This window comes from Narcine bancroftii, chromosome 2 (genome assembly GCF_036971445.1).
Source record: "Narcine bancroftii isolate sNarBan1 chromosome 2, sNarBan1.hap1, whole genome shotgun sequence".
Classification (NCBI taxonomy): Eukaryota; Metazoa; Chordata; class Chondrichthyes; order Torpediniformes; family Narcinidae; genus Narcine; species Narcine bancroftii.
In genome coordinates this window covers 237458896-237472726 of record NC_091470.1, presented here as the reverse complement: position 1 = coordinate 237472726, position 13831 = coordinate 237458896, and the positions used below count along the sequence as shown (strand labels likewise).

The 13831-nt window shown below is 42.5% G+C and overlaps 1 protein-coding gene and 1 long non-coding RNA gene across 3 annotated transcripts in view; one reads left to right on the top strand and one right to left on the bottom strand.

The window, feature by feature from the left end:
* The window catches only part of LOC138753096 (CUB and sushi domain-containing protein 3-like), a 691055-nt gene that overhangs the window by 639786 nt on the left and 37438 nt on the right, over nt 1–13831 (top strand). The gene's annotated exons all lie outside the window — the stretch shown is intronic.
* LOC138752638 (uncharacterized) overlaps nt 1–13831 on the bottom strand; it is a 59150-nt gene that overhangs the window by 15551 nt on the left and 29768 nt on the right. For both annotated transcript variants that reach the window (XR_011350796.1, XR_011350797.1), the window contains one exon: nt 4494–4584. This is a non-coding gene — a long non-coding RNA (uncharacterized lncRNA). The remainder of the gene's footprint in view (nt 1–4493; nt 4585–13831) is intronic.

Below are 13831 nucleotides of genomic sequence, written 5' to 3'. Positions count from 1 at the left end.
GAAGATCCTGAGGCAGTTTACCTTGGTCCCAACAAAGCTTGAAAAACTCATGCAGTTTGGCATGCAGAGTTTTGCCGCCAGCCTTCCAGACCTCTGGGCGGATTCCATCCATACCTGCTGCTTTGCCACTTTTCAGTTGTTCGATTGCCTTATATGTCTCATCCAGGGTGGGAACCTCATCCAGCTCTAGCCTTAGGGGCTGTTGAGGGAGCTGGAGCAGGGCGGAATCTTGGACTGAGCGGTTGGCACTGAAAAGAGATTGGAAGTGTTCTGACCATCGGTTGAGGATGGAGATCTTGTCGCTGAGGAGGACTTTGCCGTCTGAGCTGCGCAGCGGGCTTTGGACTTGGGGTGAGGGGCCGTACACAGCCTTTAGAGCCTCGTAGAAACCCCTGAAGTCGCCAATGTCCGCGCTGAGCTGGGTTCGTTTGGCGAGGCTAGTCCACCACTCATTTTGGATCTCCCGGAGTTTGCGCTGAAGATGGCTGCATGCGCGACGGAAGGCTTGTTCTTCTCTGGACAGGACGGCTTTGTAAGGTGAGCCTGGTGGGCAGCTCGCATCTTTGCCAGCAGCTCCTGGATTTCCTGGCTGTTTTCGTCAAACCAGTCCTTGTTTTTCCTGGAGGAGAAGCCCAGTACCTCTTCAGTGGATTGCAGTATGGTAGTCTTCAACTGATCCCAGAGGGTTTCAGGGGACGGGTCCGTGAGGCGGGTTGCAACGTCGAGCTTTGCTTTGAGGTTTGCCTGGAAGTTTCCTCTCGCTTCGTCTGACTGCAGGTTTCCAACATTGAACCTCTTTCTGGGGGCTTTATTGTTCCTGGGCTTTGGCTTGAAGTGAAGGTTGAGCTTGCAGCGAACCAGCCGGTGGTCAGTGTGGCATTCCGCGCTAGGCATGACCCTGGTGTGGAGCACATCTTGTTTGTCACTTTCTCACACCAGGATGTAGTCCAGGAGATGCCAGTGTTTGGATCGGGGATGCATCCAGGTGGTCTTAAGCCTTCGACACCGTGAGCAGGAAAGGGCTTTGGCAAATACTAGAGCGCATCGGATGTCCCCCAAAGTTCCTCAACATGATTATCCAACTGCACGAAAACCAACAAGGTCGGGTCAGATACAGCAATGAGCTCTCTAAACCCTTCTCCATTAACAATGGCGTGAAACAAGGCTGTGTTCTCGCACCAACCCTCTTTTCAATCTTCTTCAGCATGATGCTGAACCAAGCCATGAAAGACCCCAACAATGAAGACGCTGTTTACATCCGGTACCGCACGGATGGCAGTCTCTTCAATCTGAGGCGCCTGCAAGCTCACACCAAGACACAAGAGAAACTTGTCCGTGAACTACTCTTTGCAGATGATGCCGCTTTAGTTGCCCATTCAGAGCCAGCTCTCCAGCGCTTGACGTCCTGCTTTGCGGAAACTGCCAAAATGTTTGGCCTGGAAGTCAGCCTGAAGAAAACTGAGGTCCTCCATCAGCCAGCTCCCCACCATGACTACCAGCCCCCCCACATCTCCATCGGGCACACAAAACTCAAAACGGTCAACCAGTTTACCTATCTCGGATGCACCATTTCATCAGATGCAAGGATCGACAATGAGATAGACAACAGACTCGCCAAGACTACACAAAAGAGTCTGGAAAAACAACCAACTGAAAAACCTCACAAAGATAAGCGTATACAGAGCCGTTGTCATACCCACACTCCTGTTCGGCTCCGAATCATGGGTCCTCTACCGGCACCACCTACGGCTCCTAGAACGCTTCCACCAGCGTTGTCTCCGCTCCATCCTCAACATCCATTGGAGCGCTTACACCCTTAACGTCGAAGTACTCGAGATGGCAGAGGTCGACAGCATCGAGTCCACGCTGCTGAAGATCCAGCTGCGCTGGATGGGTCACGTCTCCAGAATGGAGGACCATCGCCTTCCCAAGATCGTGTTATATGGCGAGCTCTCCACTGGCCACCGTGACAGAGGTGCACCAAAGAAAAGGTACAAGGACTGCCTAAAGAAATCTCTTGGTGCCTGCCACATTGACCACCGCCAGTGGGCTGATAACGCCTCAAACCGTGCATCTTGGCGCCTCACAGTTTGGCGGGCAGCAACCTCCTTTGAAGAAGACCGCAGAGCCCACCTCACTGACAAAAGGCAAAGGAGGAAAAACCCAACACCCAACCCCAACCAACCAATTTTCCCTTGCAACCGCTGCAATCGTGTTGGCCTGTCCCGCATCGGACTTGTCAGCCACAAACGAGCCTGCAGCTGACGTGGACTTTTTACCCCCTCCATAAATCTTCGTCCGCGAAGCCAAGCCAAAGATATGTACTGCAATATAGGTTAGATGTATACTGTTTACCATTATACTGCTAGCAGCGCAATTGCTTTGTTTTGGCTTTTGACCCCACGCGTTTCATTCGTGATATGTGACTTAACATCTATTAATGCCTGCCAATGTCAGTTCCAGTGTTTTATTAAGCCCTCATGGTGACCTTGGATGTATCTGCAATCAGACGTTACTCGATCAAAAGTCGAGGTATGGTTGTATTCCAATTTGCCTTCTGTACTTGTAGACAGGGAACACCAGCTCCCATACACCCATGTTCGGTGGGGTGCTGATCAAGCAGGCTGCTTTCCTTTGGCAGTTTTCAAGCTTCCTGAGAGCTGATAGATCTACACTCCCTAAGACAAGTGAAGAATATTCTTGCACACTTGTACTTTGCAGAGGGTGGAAACCTTCAGTATGTCAGGAGGTAAGGCATATCACAATTGTTGTACAAGTCCTGACCAAGCTTATGAAAACCATAAAAGGACACTTGCTAAAATAGATTCCACAGCTCTGTTGATTCCTTTGTGCGTATCCATGTTGATTGTCATGTTCTGACTAAATTTCATAATGTAAAGACCCCAGAATAATATCTTAGCTCTAATGGTTGAGCTGTGGGAATGTAATTGTAGATAATTATATACTAATAAAGTAGATCCAGCACTTTCATGATTGATATTCAGTGACAGTCTGTGGGAATTGCTTCTACTAAAGTCAAGAACATATTCATTTGGTCCTGGAGATGCTTACAGCTGTTACAAGATCAAACCAGCAACCACAAAGAAGGCATATCACCCAGGAGTAAAGATAAACAATTAGTTTATTAACAAAAATTCACCTTCAAATTTTAATTCAAACCCCCCCTCCCCTTTTATAACAATGCCCACCGGTCACTATGAAAATTTCTATAACAGAGTAAAACTAATAAATTCCCCAGCCTCAATATCACATAAATAATCAAAGTCTAAGCTGCACTTCCAACCAGCCCACAGAAAAACTTAGACACAAAACAAACACAAAACAAACAAGACTCACAAAATATCGACCTCAACCAAAGCAAAGGTCATAAACAAATTTCAGTTTGTTTGGTAAACTGAAGCTAAAAGATCTTTGAGAATGAGAGAGAGTGCAAAAAATTTGAAGTTGTCTTGTTGTGTTGCTTGCAGAGAGAGGAACAACTGGCTTGGTCCAGATCCTTCTGGCTGCCTTCGGAATGTTCATGCCTTTTAAAATGCCCAACATTCTAAACTGCCTCCCAGATAAGGACTCTGCTGGCGCCTCCTTCCACTCCACAGACCACCCAGTGGCGGTTTATCTTCCAAGTCCAGAAATTTGTGGATCATCTTCTGCACATGCCCAGTCCATCTCCCACTCTCTCAGTAGTCCACCTTCACCTTGGCTCTCTAAGGCAAACCATCACTTTCCAACACAAAACCACACAATCACAATACATAGACCAATACATAACACAGAACTCTGTAACAACAGCAAATCAATTACATAATAAGGGCAAAGTATCCATCAAATTGATGAAAACTGCAACTAATTGCTTAATTTGAATTACTATGCAAATCTATGGGCTATTATGAATTAGGAGACCTCATATGCTGCCCACTTTCAATGATTCCAATTGAAATTACTGGTGGTCAACTGTTTAAACTACAGTGAATCCTGGAATTCCATGCACATGCCATCAAATGCAAAAATCTTGGATTTGATGACAAATTCATGTGGCCAAATTTTCCAGTTTGTTCCTTTGAAGCTTCCATAGTTCTACTCGATTTGAAGAAGAATCTGAAACCTCACTAACTTTAGTGGCCATTGCAGACTGAAAGATTATGAAAAAGAAGAAACCTCTACCCAATCAACATTAGGTGAAGATTTTAGAAAAAAATATTTAAAAAAAGTAACTTCCAAATTTTGTAAAGCTGAGAAATATCTGTGTACCAATCTTCTATAATAATTCAACAATCATATGATTATCGACCAATAAAACATTGGGACACAATGGAAGATTTAGTTGAATGACTGGACTAATATTTTGGAGGCTTAATTCAGAAATCCGGAAGCAAAAGTTCAGATTCCACCATTGCAATGGGAGTATTTAAGTTCAGTTAATTAAGCAAAATGTGCAATAAAGTAAAAACAACTGGATTCTCACAAAATCTCACCTCGTTCTGTATTTCCCTTCAGGGAGGCAGGGTTGTCATATTTCCCTTGTCTGGACTGCAGTAATATGCTGGAAGTATCCACTGAAATGATCTAGTTGAGAAGGAAATGAGGGAGGTGCTATAAATGCTGGTCTTGTCAGTGCTAACCAGTGTCTGTGAATGTAGAAAAAATGTGGATTCCAGTAGTCATCCTTTATTTCCCAATATTTTCATCCAGATAATTACAATTGAAGAGAGATGAGGTTGAATGTGGAATTGGGTCTTGGTGTTGAACATTGGAAAGGATTCACTCTGAAAGCCTCAGTTATTGGAATGCTTTTTACAAAGGTTGAACTGCAATCTATTGGTGTCAAAATTCCGAACTGATGGTGCTACAGCTCGTCACGATTCTTACATTTGACAAATATTGGTGTGACTCATTTCCTGAACTCTCATCTCAAGATCCACTTTTAAAGCCAAAACAACTTGGCTGAAGTAAAACGATAATTTAGTTGGAACATTTTCAACACATTTACAGTATGTTTCGTTGTAAATATATTATGTGTTCCTTTCATTAACAAAGGCATGACAAATGTATACACAAGGTTGATTCATCTTTGTGGTATTGTTCTAAAGCATTTCAGCAACATTATTTATCCAGACTTATCAGCTTTTACCACATAGTGTGTTTTTCTATTGCTACACAATCACTCATGAATACAGGCACCATTTGACAGCCATTTTGTGTGGCTGATGAAAACCTATGTTACAGACAGTTACTATCAAGTAATATTGGAATATTGTCAAGTAATATAATAATATCAAGTAATACTGGAAAAAAAATCTGTGAAAGTATGCATTTCATGATTTGCTGAGGTAATTTGTAATAACTAGAGTCGTGGTTCTTAACCTGTGGGTCATGGCCTACTGGTGGGCCACAGTGTGTTTTCATGTTGGTCTTTAAAAATGTTATATAAAATACTTTAAATTATATAAAGATATGTTTCTTACAGAGCTACCTTTGACTTGAAAATATTGCTCAGTCATTGCCACCAGTGGGCCATGGCATGTTAGCACTGGCATTGATAGGGGTGGACAGGAACGCACTGGATGACACCATCATAGGGAGTGACACCAAGATGTCTGTTCTTCCACTATCCCCTCACCACCCACTCCCCCACACTCAGTGCTGCCACCAGCCCCGCTTAGCGCCACCACCACTACCCTCCTCCGCTAAGCACCACTACCGCCCCCCCACTAAGCACCACCACCCCTATTCAGCACCGACGCTGACCCCCCAACCCCTCCCCCCTCCCAGCTCCACTAAGTGCCACTGCCCTTGCTGCCACACCAGACATATGAGGAACACACACCTGTTTCTTCTATGCTTGGTTCACTCATAAGCTCGATCCATGGTGGGGAAGAGGCGGGTGGTGGTGACACCATGAGTTACTGCACTGGGTGACATCAACCCAACTGATGCCACTACTGTTCGATGCCAAGTGGGTCTTTGACCAAAAAAAGTTTGAGAACAACTGAACTAGCATTAAGACTGGACAAAGCTAAATGATAACATTTATATTTGCTGCTTGAATTTCACTAATATTGTGTATGTAACAATATTAAATAAGCATTGGGAGGATGATTTATAGAATGAGTATTGATATGAATTAGAATGCTCAGAGGTGTTCAAAAGAACTAAGTGATTAACTGCAGTCATCACAAATATTGACATGGCATGGTCTTGAAATAAGTAATTTTGGGGCATCAAGGGAAAAACATTCCAATGGTTGGATTCATAGTATTTACAAAAAAAAAAGACCACTGTGGATGTTGAAGCATTAACTCAGATTCAGCAGTTCCTTTGTGACCATATTAGGGAACTTGAGCTGCAGTTCGATGACCTCACTCTGGTCAGGGACAGTGTGGTCGTCATAGATAGAAGTTATAGCCAGATTGCTCACCAGGGACACGGGAGGAGGATCAGTGGGTTACAGTTAGGAGAGGGAAAGGGAAGAGACAGGTACAAGAGAGAGGTCTCTGTGACTTAATCATCAACAATCGGTACACCTCCTTGAGCACTGTTGGGGGGACAGGCAAGTTGGGGAAAGCATCAGTGGCTGTACTTCTGGCACAAGGTCAGCCTCTGTAGGCCAGAAGGGTAGGGAAAGGAAGAGGAGGGCAATCATTATAGGGGATATGATGGTCAGGAGGACAGATAGGGGATTCTGTGGATATGATAAAGAAAACCAGATGGTGGTTTGCCTCCCTGGTGCCCGGGTCCAGGATGTAGCATCACGTGTCTTTGACATTCTAATGGGGAAGGGTAATTAGCCAGAGGTTGTGGTACATTTTGGAACCAATGACATAGGGAGGTAGAGTGAAGTGGTCCTAAAAAATGAATATAGGGAGTTAGGTAGGGAGCTAAAAAGAACTGCAAAGGGGGTAATCTCTGGATTACTTCCTGTGCCATGTGATAGTGAAGGCAAGAATAGTATCAGGTGGAGGATGAATGCGTGGCTAAAGGGATGGAGTAAGGGGCAGGGATTCAAGTTCTTGGATCACTGGGACCTTTATTGGTGAGGTGGGACCTGTACCAAATGAACAGGTTGTATCTGAATACCAGAGGGACCAGGATCCTGGTGGGCCCATTTTCTAGGGCAACTAAAGGGGGTTTACACTAGAATGGTTGGGGAAGGTGTCCATATAAAGGAGAACAGCAAAAACACAGTTTGTCCACAAATAGAGAAGGCTTGTAGTTAAAGTTTTGGGGTGGAAAGACAGGCGATCAAGAAGGAAAAAATGATTGATGCAGTGATGGAGAGGGGTTGATGGTAATAAATGATAGAGTTGACCGTAAAGATAGGGACAAACAGATGGAAAGGTGTGGGAAATCTGAAATGCATTTACTTTAATGCTAGGAGTATTGTAAGGAAGGTGGACAAGCTGAAGGTGTGGATAGACACATGACAGTATGACATGGTGGCAATTAGTGAGACATGGTTGCAGGAGGGTTGTGACTGGCAGCTAAATATTCCGGGATTTCGCAGCTTTAGGTGTGATAGAATGGGAGGGGTAGGCAGGGAAGATGTGGCATTGCTTGTCAGGGAAAATATTACAGGGGTGCTGATGCAAGATAGATTGGAGGGCTTGTCAAGGGAGGTGGTTTGGGTGGAATTAAAAAATTGAAAATAAGTTACAATTATAGGGGTGTATTAGAGACCACCGACTGGGGAGCGAGAAATAGAGGAGCAAATGTGTAAGAATATAGGAGAGATTTGTAATAAGCACAGTGTTGTGCTAGTGGGAGATTTTAATTTTCCTAATATAGATTGGGAAACACATTCTGTGAAGGGGCTGGATGGATTAGAATTTGTAAAATTTGTGCGGGATAGTTTTTTTGCAGCAATAATTTGAGGTACCCACTAGAGAAGGGTTAGCGTTGGATCTACTTTTGGGGAATGAGATAGGGCAGGTAACGGAGGTTTGTGTTGGGGAGCAGTTCAGATCCCGAGATCATGGTACCATTAGTTTAAATATAATTATGAAAAGGAATAGGTCTGGTCCAAAGATTAAGGTTTTTGAGTGGGGGAAAGCCAGATTTGATGAAATGAGAAGGGATTTGCAAAGAGTGGTTTGGGCTGATTTGTTTTATGGGAAGGAGGTAGAGGAGAATTGGAGGCAATTTAAAGGTGAGATTTTGAGGGTGCAGAATCTTTATGTTCCTATTAGGATAAATGGCAGAGCCAAATGTTCGAGGGAGCTGTGGGTTTCAAGGGAGATTAGAAAATTGGTTTGAATTAAAAGGAAGGCCTACATTAAATATAAGAAATAAAGTATAAACAACAAGATGCTTGGAAAATTCATGGATTGTAAAAAGAAACTTAAGAAAGAAATTAGGAAAGCGAAAAGAAGGTATAAGGTGGCTATAGCGAACAGTGTGAAAGTAAATCCAAATGGTTTTTACAAATATGTAAATAGCAAAAGGAGAGTGAAGGATAAAATTGGTCCCTTAGAGAATCAGAGTGGAAAACTGTGTGAGGAGCCGATTGAGATGGGGGAGATATTGAATGAGTTCTTATCTTCATTATTCACTAGTGAAAAGGAAATGGAATAGTGTAGGATAGAGAGGCAAAAGGGGTGATTATGGAAAATGTAGGGATTAGGAAAGAGGGAGAGTTGGAACTTTTGAGGCATATAAAGGTGGATAAGTCTCCAGGTCCTGACGGGATTTTCCACAGGACCTTTAGAGAAGTCAGGGAGGAAATAGCGAAGGCTCTGACAGTAATTTTTCAAAATTCACTTGAGTGGGGTGTGGTGCCACAGGATTGGCTTGTTGCAAATGTGGTTCCTCTGTTTAAAAAGGGGTCCAGGTGTAGGCCCAGCAATTATAGGCCTGTAAGTTTGATGTCGGTGGTCGGTAAAATAATGGAAAGTATTCTTAGAGATAATATGTATAAGTAACTAGAGAGGCAGGGACTGATCAGGGACACTCATCATGGGTTTGTGAGGGGAAGGTCATGTTTGATAAATCTTGTTGAATTTTTTGAGGAGGTGACTAGGAAGGTTGATGAGGATAGAGCAGTAGATGTAGTCTATATGGATTTCAGTAAGGCCTTTGATAAGTTTCCACATGGAAGGTTGGTAAGGAAGGTTCAGGTGCTAGGTATTAATGTTGAGATAGTCAAATGGGTTCAATGGTGGCTTGAAAGTAGATGCCAGAGAGTCATGGTGGATAAATGTCTGTCAGGATGGAGGCCAGTGATGAGCGGTGTGCCTCAAGGATCGATGTTGGGTCTGTTGTCATTTGTCATTTTCATTAATGATTTGAATGATGGAGTGGTAAATTGGGTTAGTAAATATGTGGCCAATACAAAAATAGGGGAGTTGTGGATAGTGAAGATCATTTTCAGAGACTGCAGAAGGATCTGGACTGCTTAGAAGAGTGGGCTGACAGATGGCAGATGGAGTTTAATACTGATAAGTGTGAAGTGCTTGATTTAGGAAGAATCTTCAAAACAGGACATATGCAGTGAAGGAGAAGGCATTGAGGAATGCAGAGGAACAGAGAGATCTTGTAATAACAGTTCATCATTCTTTGAAAATGGAATCTCATATGGATAGAGTGGTAAAGAAGGCATTTGGTATGCTGGCCTTTATAAATTTGGTATGCTGGCCTTTATAATATAGGAGTTGGGAAGTGATATTGAGACTATTCAAGGCATTGGTGAGGCTAAATTTGGAATACTGTGTGCAGTTCTGGTCCCAAAATTATAGGAAGGATATCAATAAGGTAGAGAGGGTGCAGAAAAGATTTACCAAAATGTTGCCTGGAGAGCAGTATCTAGAATACAAAGAAAGATTGACAAGACTGAATCTTTATTCATTGGAGCATAGAAGGTTGAGGGGGATTTGATAGAGGAATTTAAAATTATGACGGTGATTGATAGAGTAGATGTGAATAGGCTCTCCTTTTTTTTGTTTTTTATTTATTTTTCACACTATAAACCACATTGATCAAGATACATACATTTTTCTTTTCAAATATGTACAGTTTCGTTTTCTCCCCCCCCCTTCCCATCCCACCCTCCCTACCTCCCCTCCCATTCATTTAAAGTACAGAATCTAAGATACATTAAACCCGTTAAACAATGTTGTCACTCAATAAAAATAAACAAGAAATTCCACTGAGTCAATTCTTTTCATTTCCTTCTCCTTCTGTCATTTTAGGTGGTAGATGTTCACGGTAGGTTTTCTCTATTGTGTTTCATGTATGGCTCCCATATTTGTTCAAATATTATAATATTATTTCTTAAATTATATGTTATTTTTTCTAATGGAATACATTTATTCATTTCTATATACCATTGTTGTATTCTCAAGTTATCTTCTAATTTCCAGGCTGACATCATACATTTTTTTGCTACAGCTAAGGCTATCCTAACAAATCTTTTTTGTGCACCATCCAAATCAAGTCCAAATTCTTTGTTTTTTATGTTACTTAGGAGGAAGATCTCTGGGTTTTTTGGTATATTGCTTTCTGTGATTTTATTTAATATCTGGTTTAGATCTTCCCAAAATTTTTTCACTTTCTCACACGTCCAGATTGCATGAATTGTTGTTCCCATTTCCTTTTTGCAATAAAAACATCTTTCAGATACTGTTGGCTCCCATTTATTTAACTTTTGAGGTGTAATGTATAGCCTGTGTATCCAGTTATATTGTATCATACGTAACCTCGTGTTTATTGTATTTTTCATAGTTCCAGAGCATAACTTCTCCCATGTTTCCTTCTTTATCTTTATGTTTAAATCTTGTTCCCATTTTTGTTTAGTTTTACCATTTGTTTCCTCATTCTCCTTTTCTTGCAGTTTAATATACATTTTTGTTATAAATTTTTTGATTATCATTGTGTCTGTAATCACATATTCAAAATTACTTCCCTCTGGTAACCTCAGACTGCTTCCCAATTTGTCCTTCAAGTAGGATTTCAGTTGGTAGTATGATAGGCTCTTCTCCTTGAGGGTAGGTGAGATTGGAATGAGGGGTCATGAGTTAAGGGTTAGGGGGAAAAAGCTTAGAAGTAACATGAAAGGGAGCTTCTTCACTCAGAATGGTGGTTGAGTGCGATGACCTTCTGGAAGAGGTGATTGCAGCAACGTCAATTTTGTCATTTAAGAAAACGTTGGATGGGTGCATGAATGTAAGGGGATTGGAGGGTTATGGGCAGGGGGTGGGACTCGAGGAGATCACTTAAATCGATACAGACTAGGGGAGCCAAGATGGCCTGTTTCCATCCTGTAATTGTTATATGGTTATATATGGAAGCATCATGGATCCAGCCATCTTCAGCTTCCTTATGATTGTCTTTGCCATAATGAGATCAGAAGTGAGGAACATTGCAAAATTGTTCAGCTGGTGAGGAGCCAAGAGAGTCACTCCAGTGTAAACTTTTATTTTTTTTTATTTAGATGTGCCAAAGGTTAAGCATCTATTTATTTATTTAGACGTGTAGAGGAACGAGGGAAAAGCAGAGTTTAAGGGTCTGCCTATTTATTTATTTATTCATTTAATCTATTGATATATTTCCCTAGAATTGTAAGGGCCAAAGGTGGGGGAAGGGACCTAGTGCGCAGGCGTGTGACATCAGTCAGGCGGCTGGTTTAAAAAGGGCAGGACAGGTTACCTTGCTTTTCAGTTGGTGAAGAGCCAAGAGAGATGCTGCAGTAACTGTGATCAAAACTTTTATGTATGCATTTAGTTGTGTAATGGTATGGACTGAGAGGAGCTGGTGCTTTGTGAGTGCTTATAAAAAGAGAGACAGCTGTGAGTTTTATTTGTGGGAGACAGTAATTGGATAATTAGGTTAATTGGTAGATGGCCAATAAAAGGAGGGAGCAATAAATGAGCAGCTGCCCAGGGATGGGCTCATTGAGGTCAGGTAAGTTGTTTGTTTTTAAAAAGTTTATCTTAATTGCTCTAATTTAAATTGGAGAGTGGTTGATGGAGGCAGTTGAGTGCTCTGATTGCAGGAGGTCACGGTCAATGCAGATGTTCCTAATGACTACACCTGCAAAAAGTGCATCCAGTTGCAACTAATGGAAGATTAGGTCAGGGAACTTGAGTTGCAGCTGGATGGACTGTGGATCATAAGGGAGGCAGAGGTTAGAGTTACAGGGAGGCAGTCACCCCACACAATTAGGGAAATGGGTGACTGTGAGGAAAAGCAAAGGGAGGGAGGGGAGAGACAGGCAGTGCAGAATACCCCTGTGGACAATCCCCTCAACAAGGTATACTGCTTTTGATACTATTGGGTGGGATGACTACAGGGGATGTCATGGAGGTTGGGTCTCTGGCACAGGGGCTGGACCCTTGGCTTAGAAGGGAAGGGGAAAAAGAGTTAGGCTCTTGTAGTTGGGGACTTGCTGGTTAAGGGAGCAAATAAAAGGTTTGCTGGATGAGATTGGGTCTCCTGGTTGGTATGTTGTCTCCTGGATGCCAGGGTCAGAGATGTCTCTGACCAAGTCCACAACATTCTGGAGGGGGAGGCTGAGCAGCCAGAAGTTGTGGTCCATGTGTGGACCAATGACATAGAAGTGGGGCTGAGGTCCTAAAGAGGCATTGTATAGGGAAAGAGTTGAAAAGCAGGACCTCAATCTTGGGATTGCTATCTGTGCCATGTTCTAGTGAAGGTAGAAATAGGATGTTGTGGAGAATGAATGTGTGGCTCAGGAATTGGGGCAGGAGTTTTAATTTCTGGATCATTGGGATCTCTTCTGGGCCTAGTCTGACCTGTATATTTTTTTTCTTAAAAGGGTAGACTGCATTTGAACTGGAGGGGGACCAATATCCTGGTGGGTAGGTTTTCTGGAGCTGTTGGGGAGGGTTTAAACTCATTTGGAAGGGGGATGGGAATCAAAATGAGAGTATGGTGATTAGGGAGGAAGAACACCTAGATTGGATGGAAGGGAGGGAACAGAACTTAAAAATAAATGGAGGGAAGAAAGTAAAGGTAGTTGGTAACAAAAGGAGTTTATGTGGAGAACATTTTCTCAAGTGCATATTTTTAATGCAAGGAGCATGGTAAACTAGGAGGATGTGCTTAAGGCATGGTTGGCCACATGGAAATATGATATTGTGGCTATTAGTGAAACTTAGTTGCAGGAAGTGCATGTCTGGCAGTTAAATATTCCAGGATTCCATTGTTTTAGTCATGATAGAGCAGGGGGGATAAAAAGGTGGAGGTGTTGCATTGCTTATTAGAGAGAACATTACAGCAGTGCTGTGGCAGGATGGTTTGGTGGGATTGTCCAGTGAGGGTATTTGGGTAGAAGTGAGGAATGGCAGAGGCATGAATACATTAATGGGAGTGTATTTTACACCACCTAATGGGCTCAGGGAATTGGAAGAGAAAATTTGTAAGAAGCTTGCGTAGATGTATAATAAACATAAGGTTCTTGTTATGGGAGATTTCAATTTTCTGAATATTAACTGGGTTGTCCATACAGTAAGAGGGCTGGATGGGTTAGAGTTTGTTTGCTTTGGAAAGTTTTCTTAATTAATACATAGAAGAACTAACTCAAGAGGAGGTAGTATTGAATCTCCTATTGGGGATAGGTCAGATGACATGGGTTTGTGTTGGTGAACATTTTGGGTCTTGTGATCACAATACTATTAGTTTTAGTCTAGTAATGGAAAAAGAATAGAGGTTGAGATTCTTGATTGGATGAAAGCACATTTTAAGGGGATGAGAAGATTTGGAGGGTGTGGATTGGGATGTTATTTTCAGGGAAGACTGTAACAGATAAATAGAGAAGTTCTGATAGCACAGAGTTAGTATGTCCTGAGGATTAGAGGAA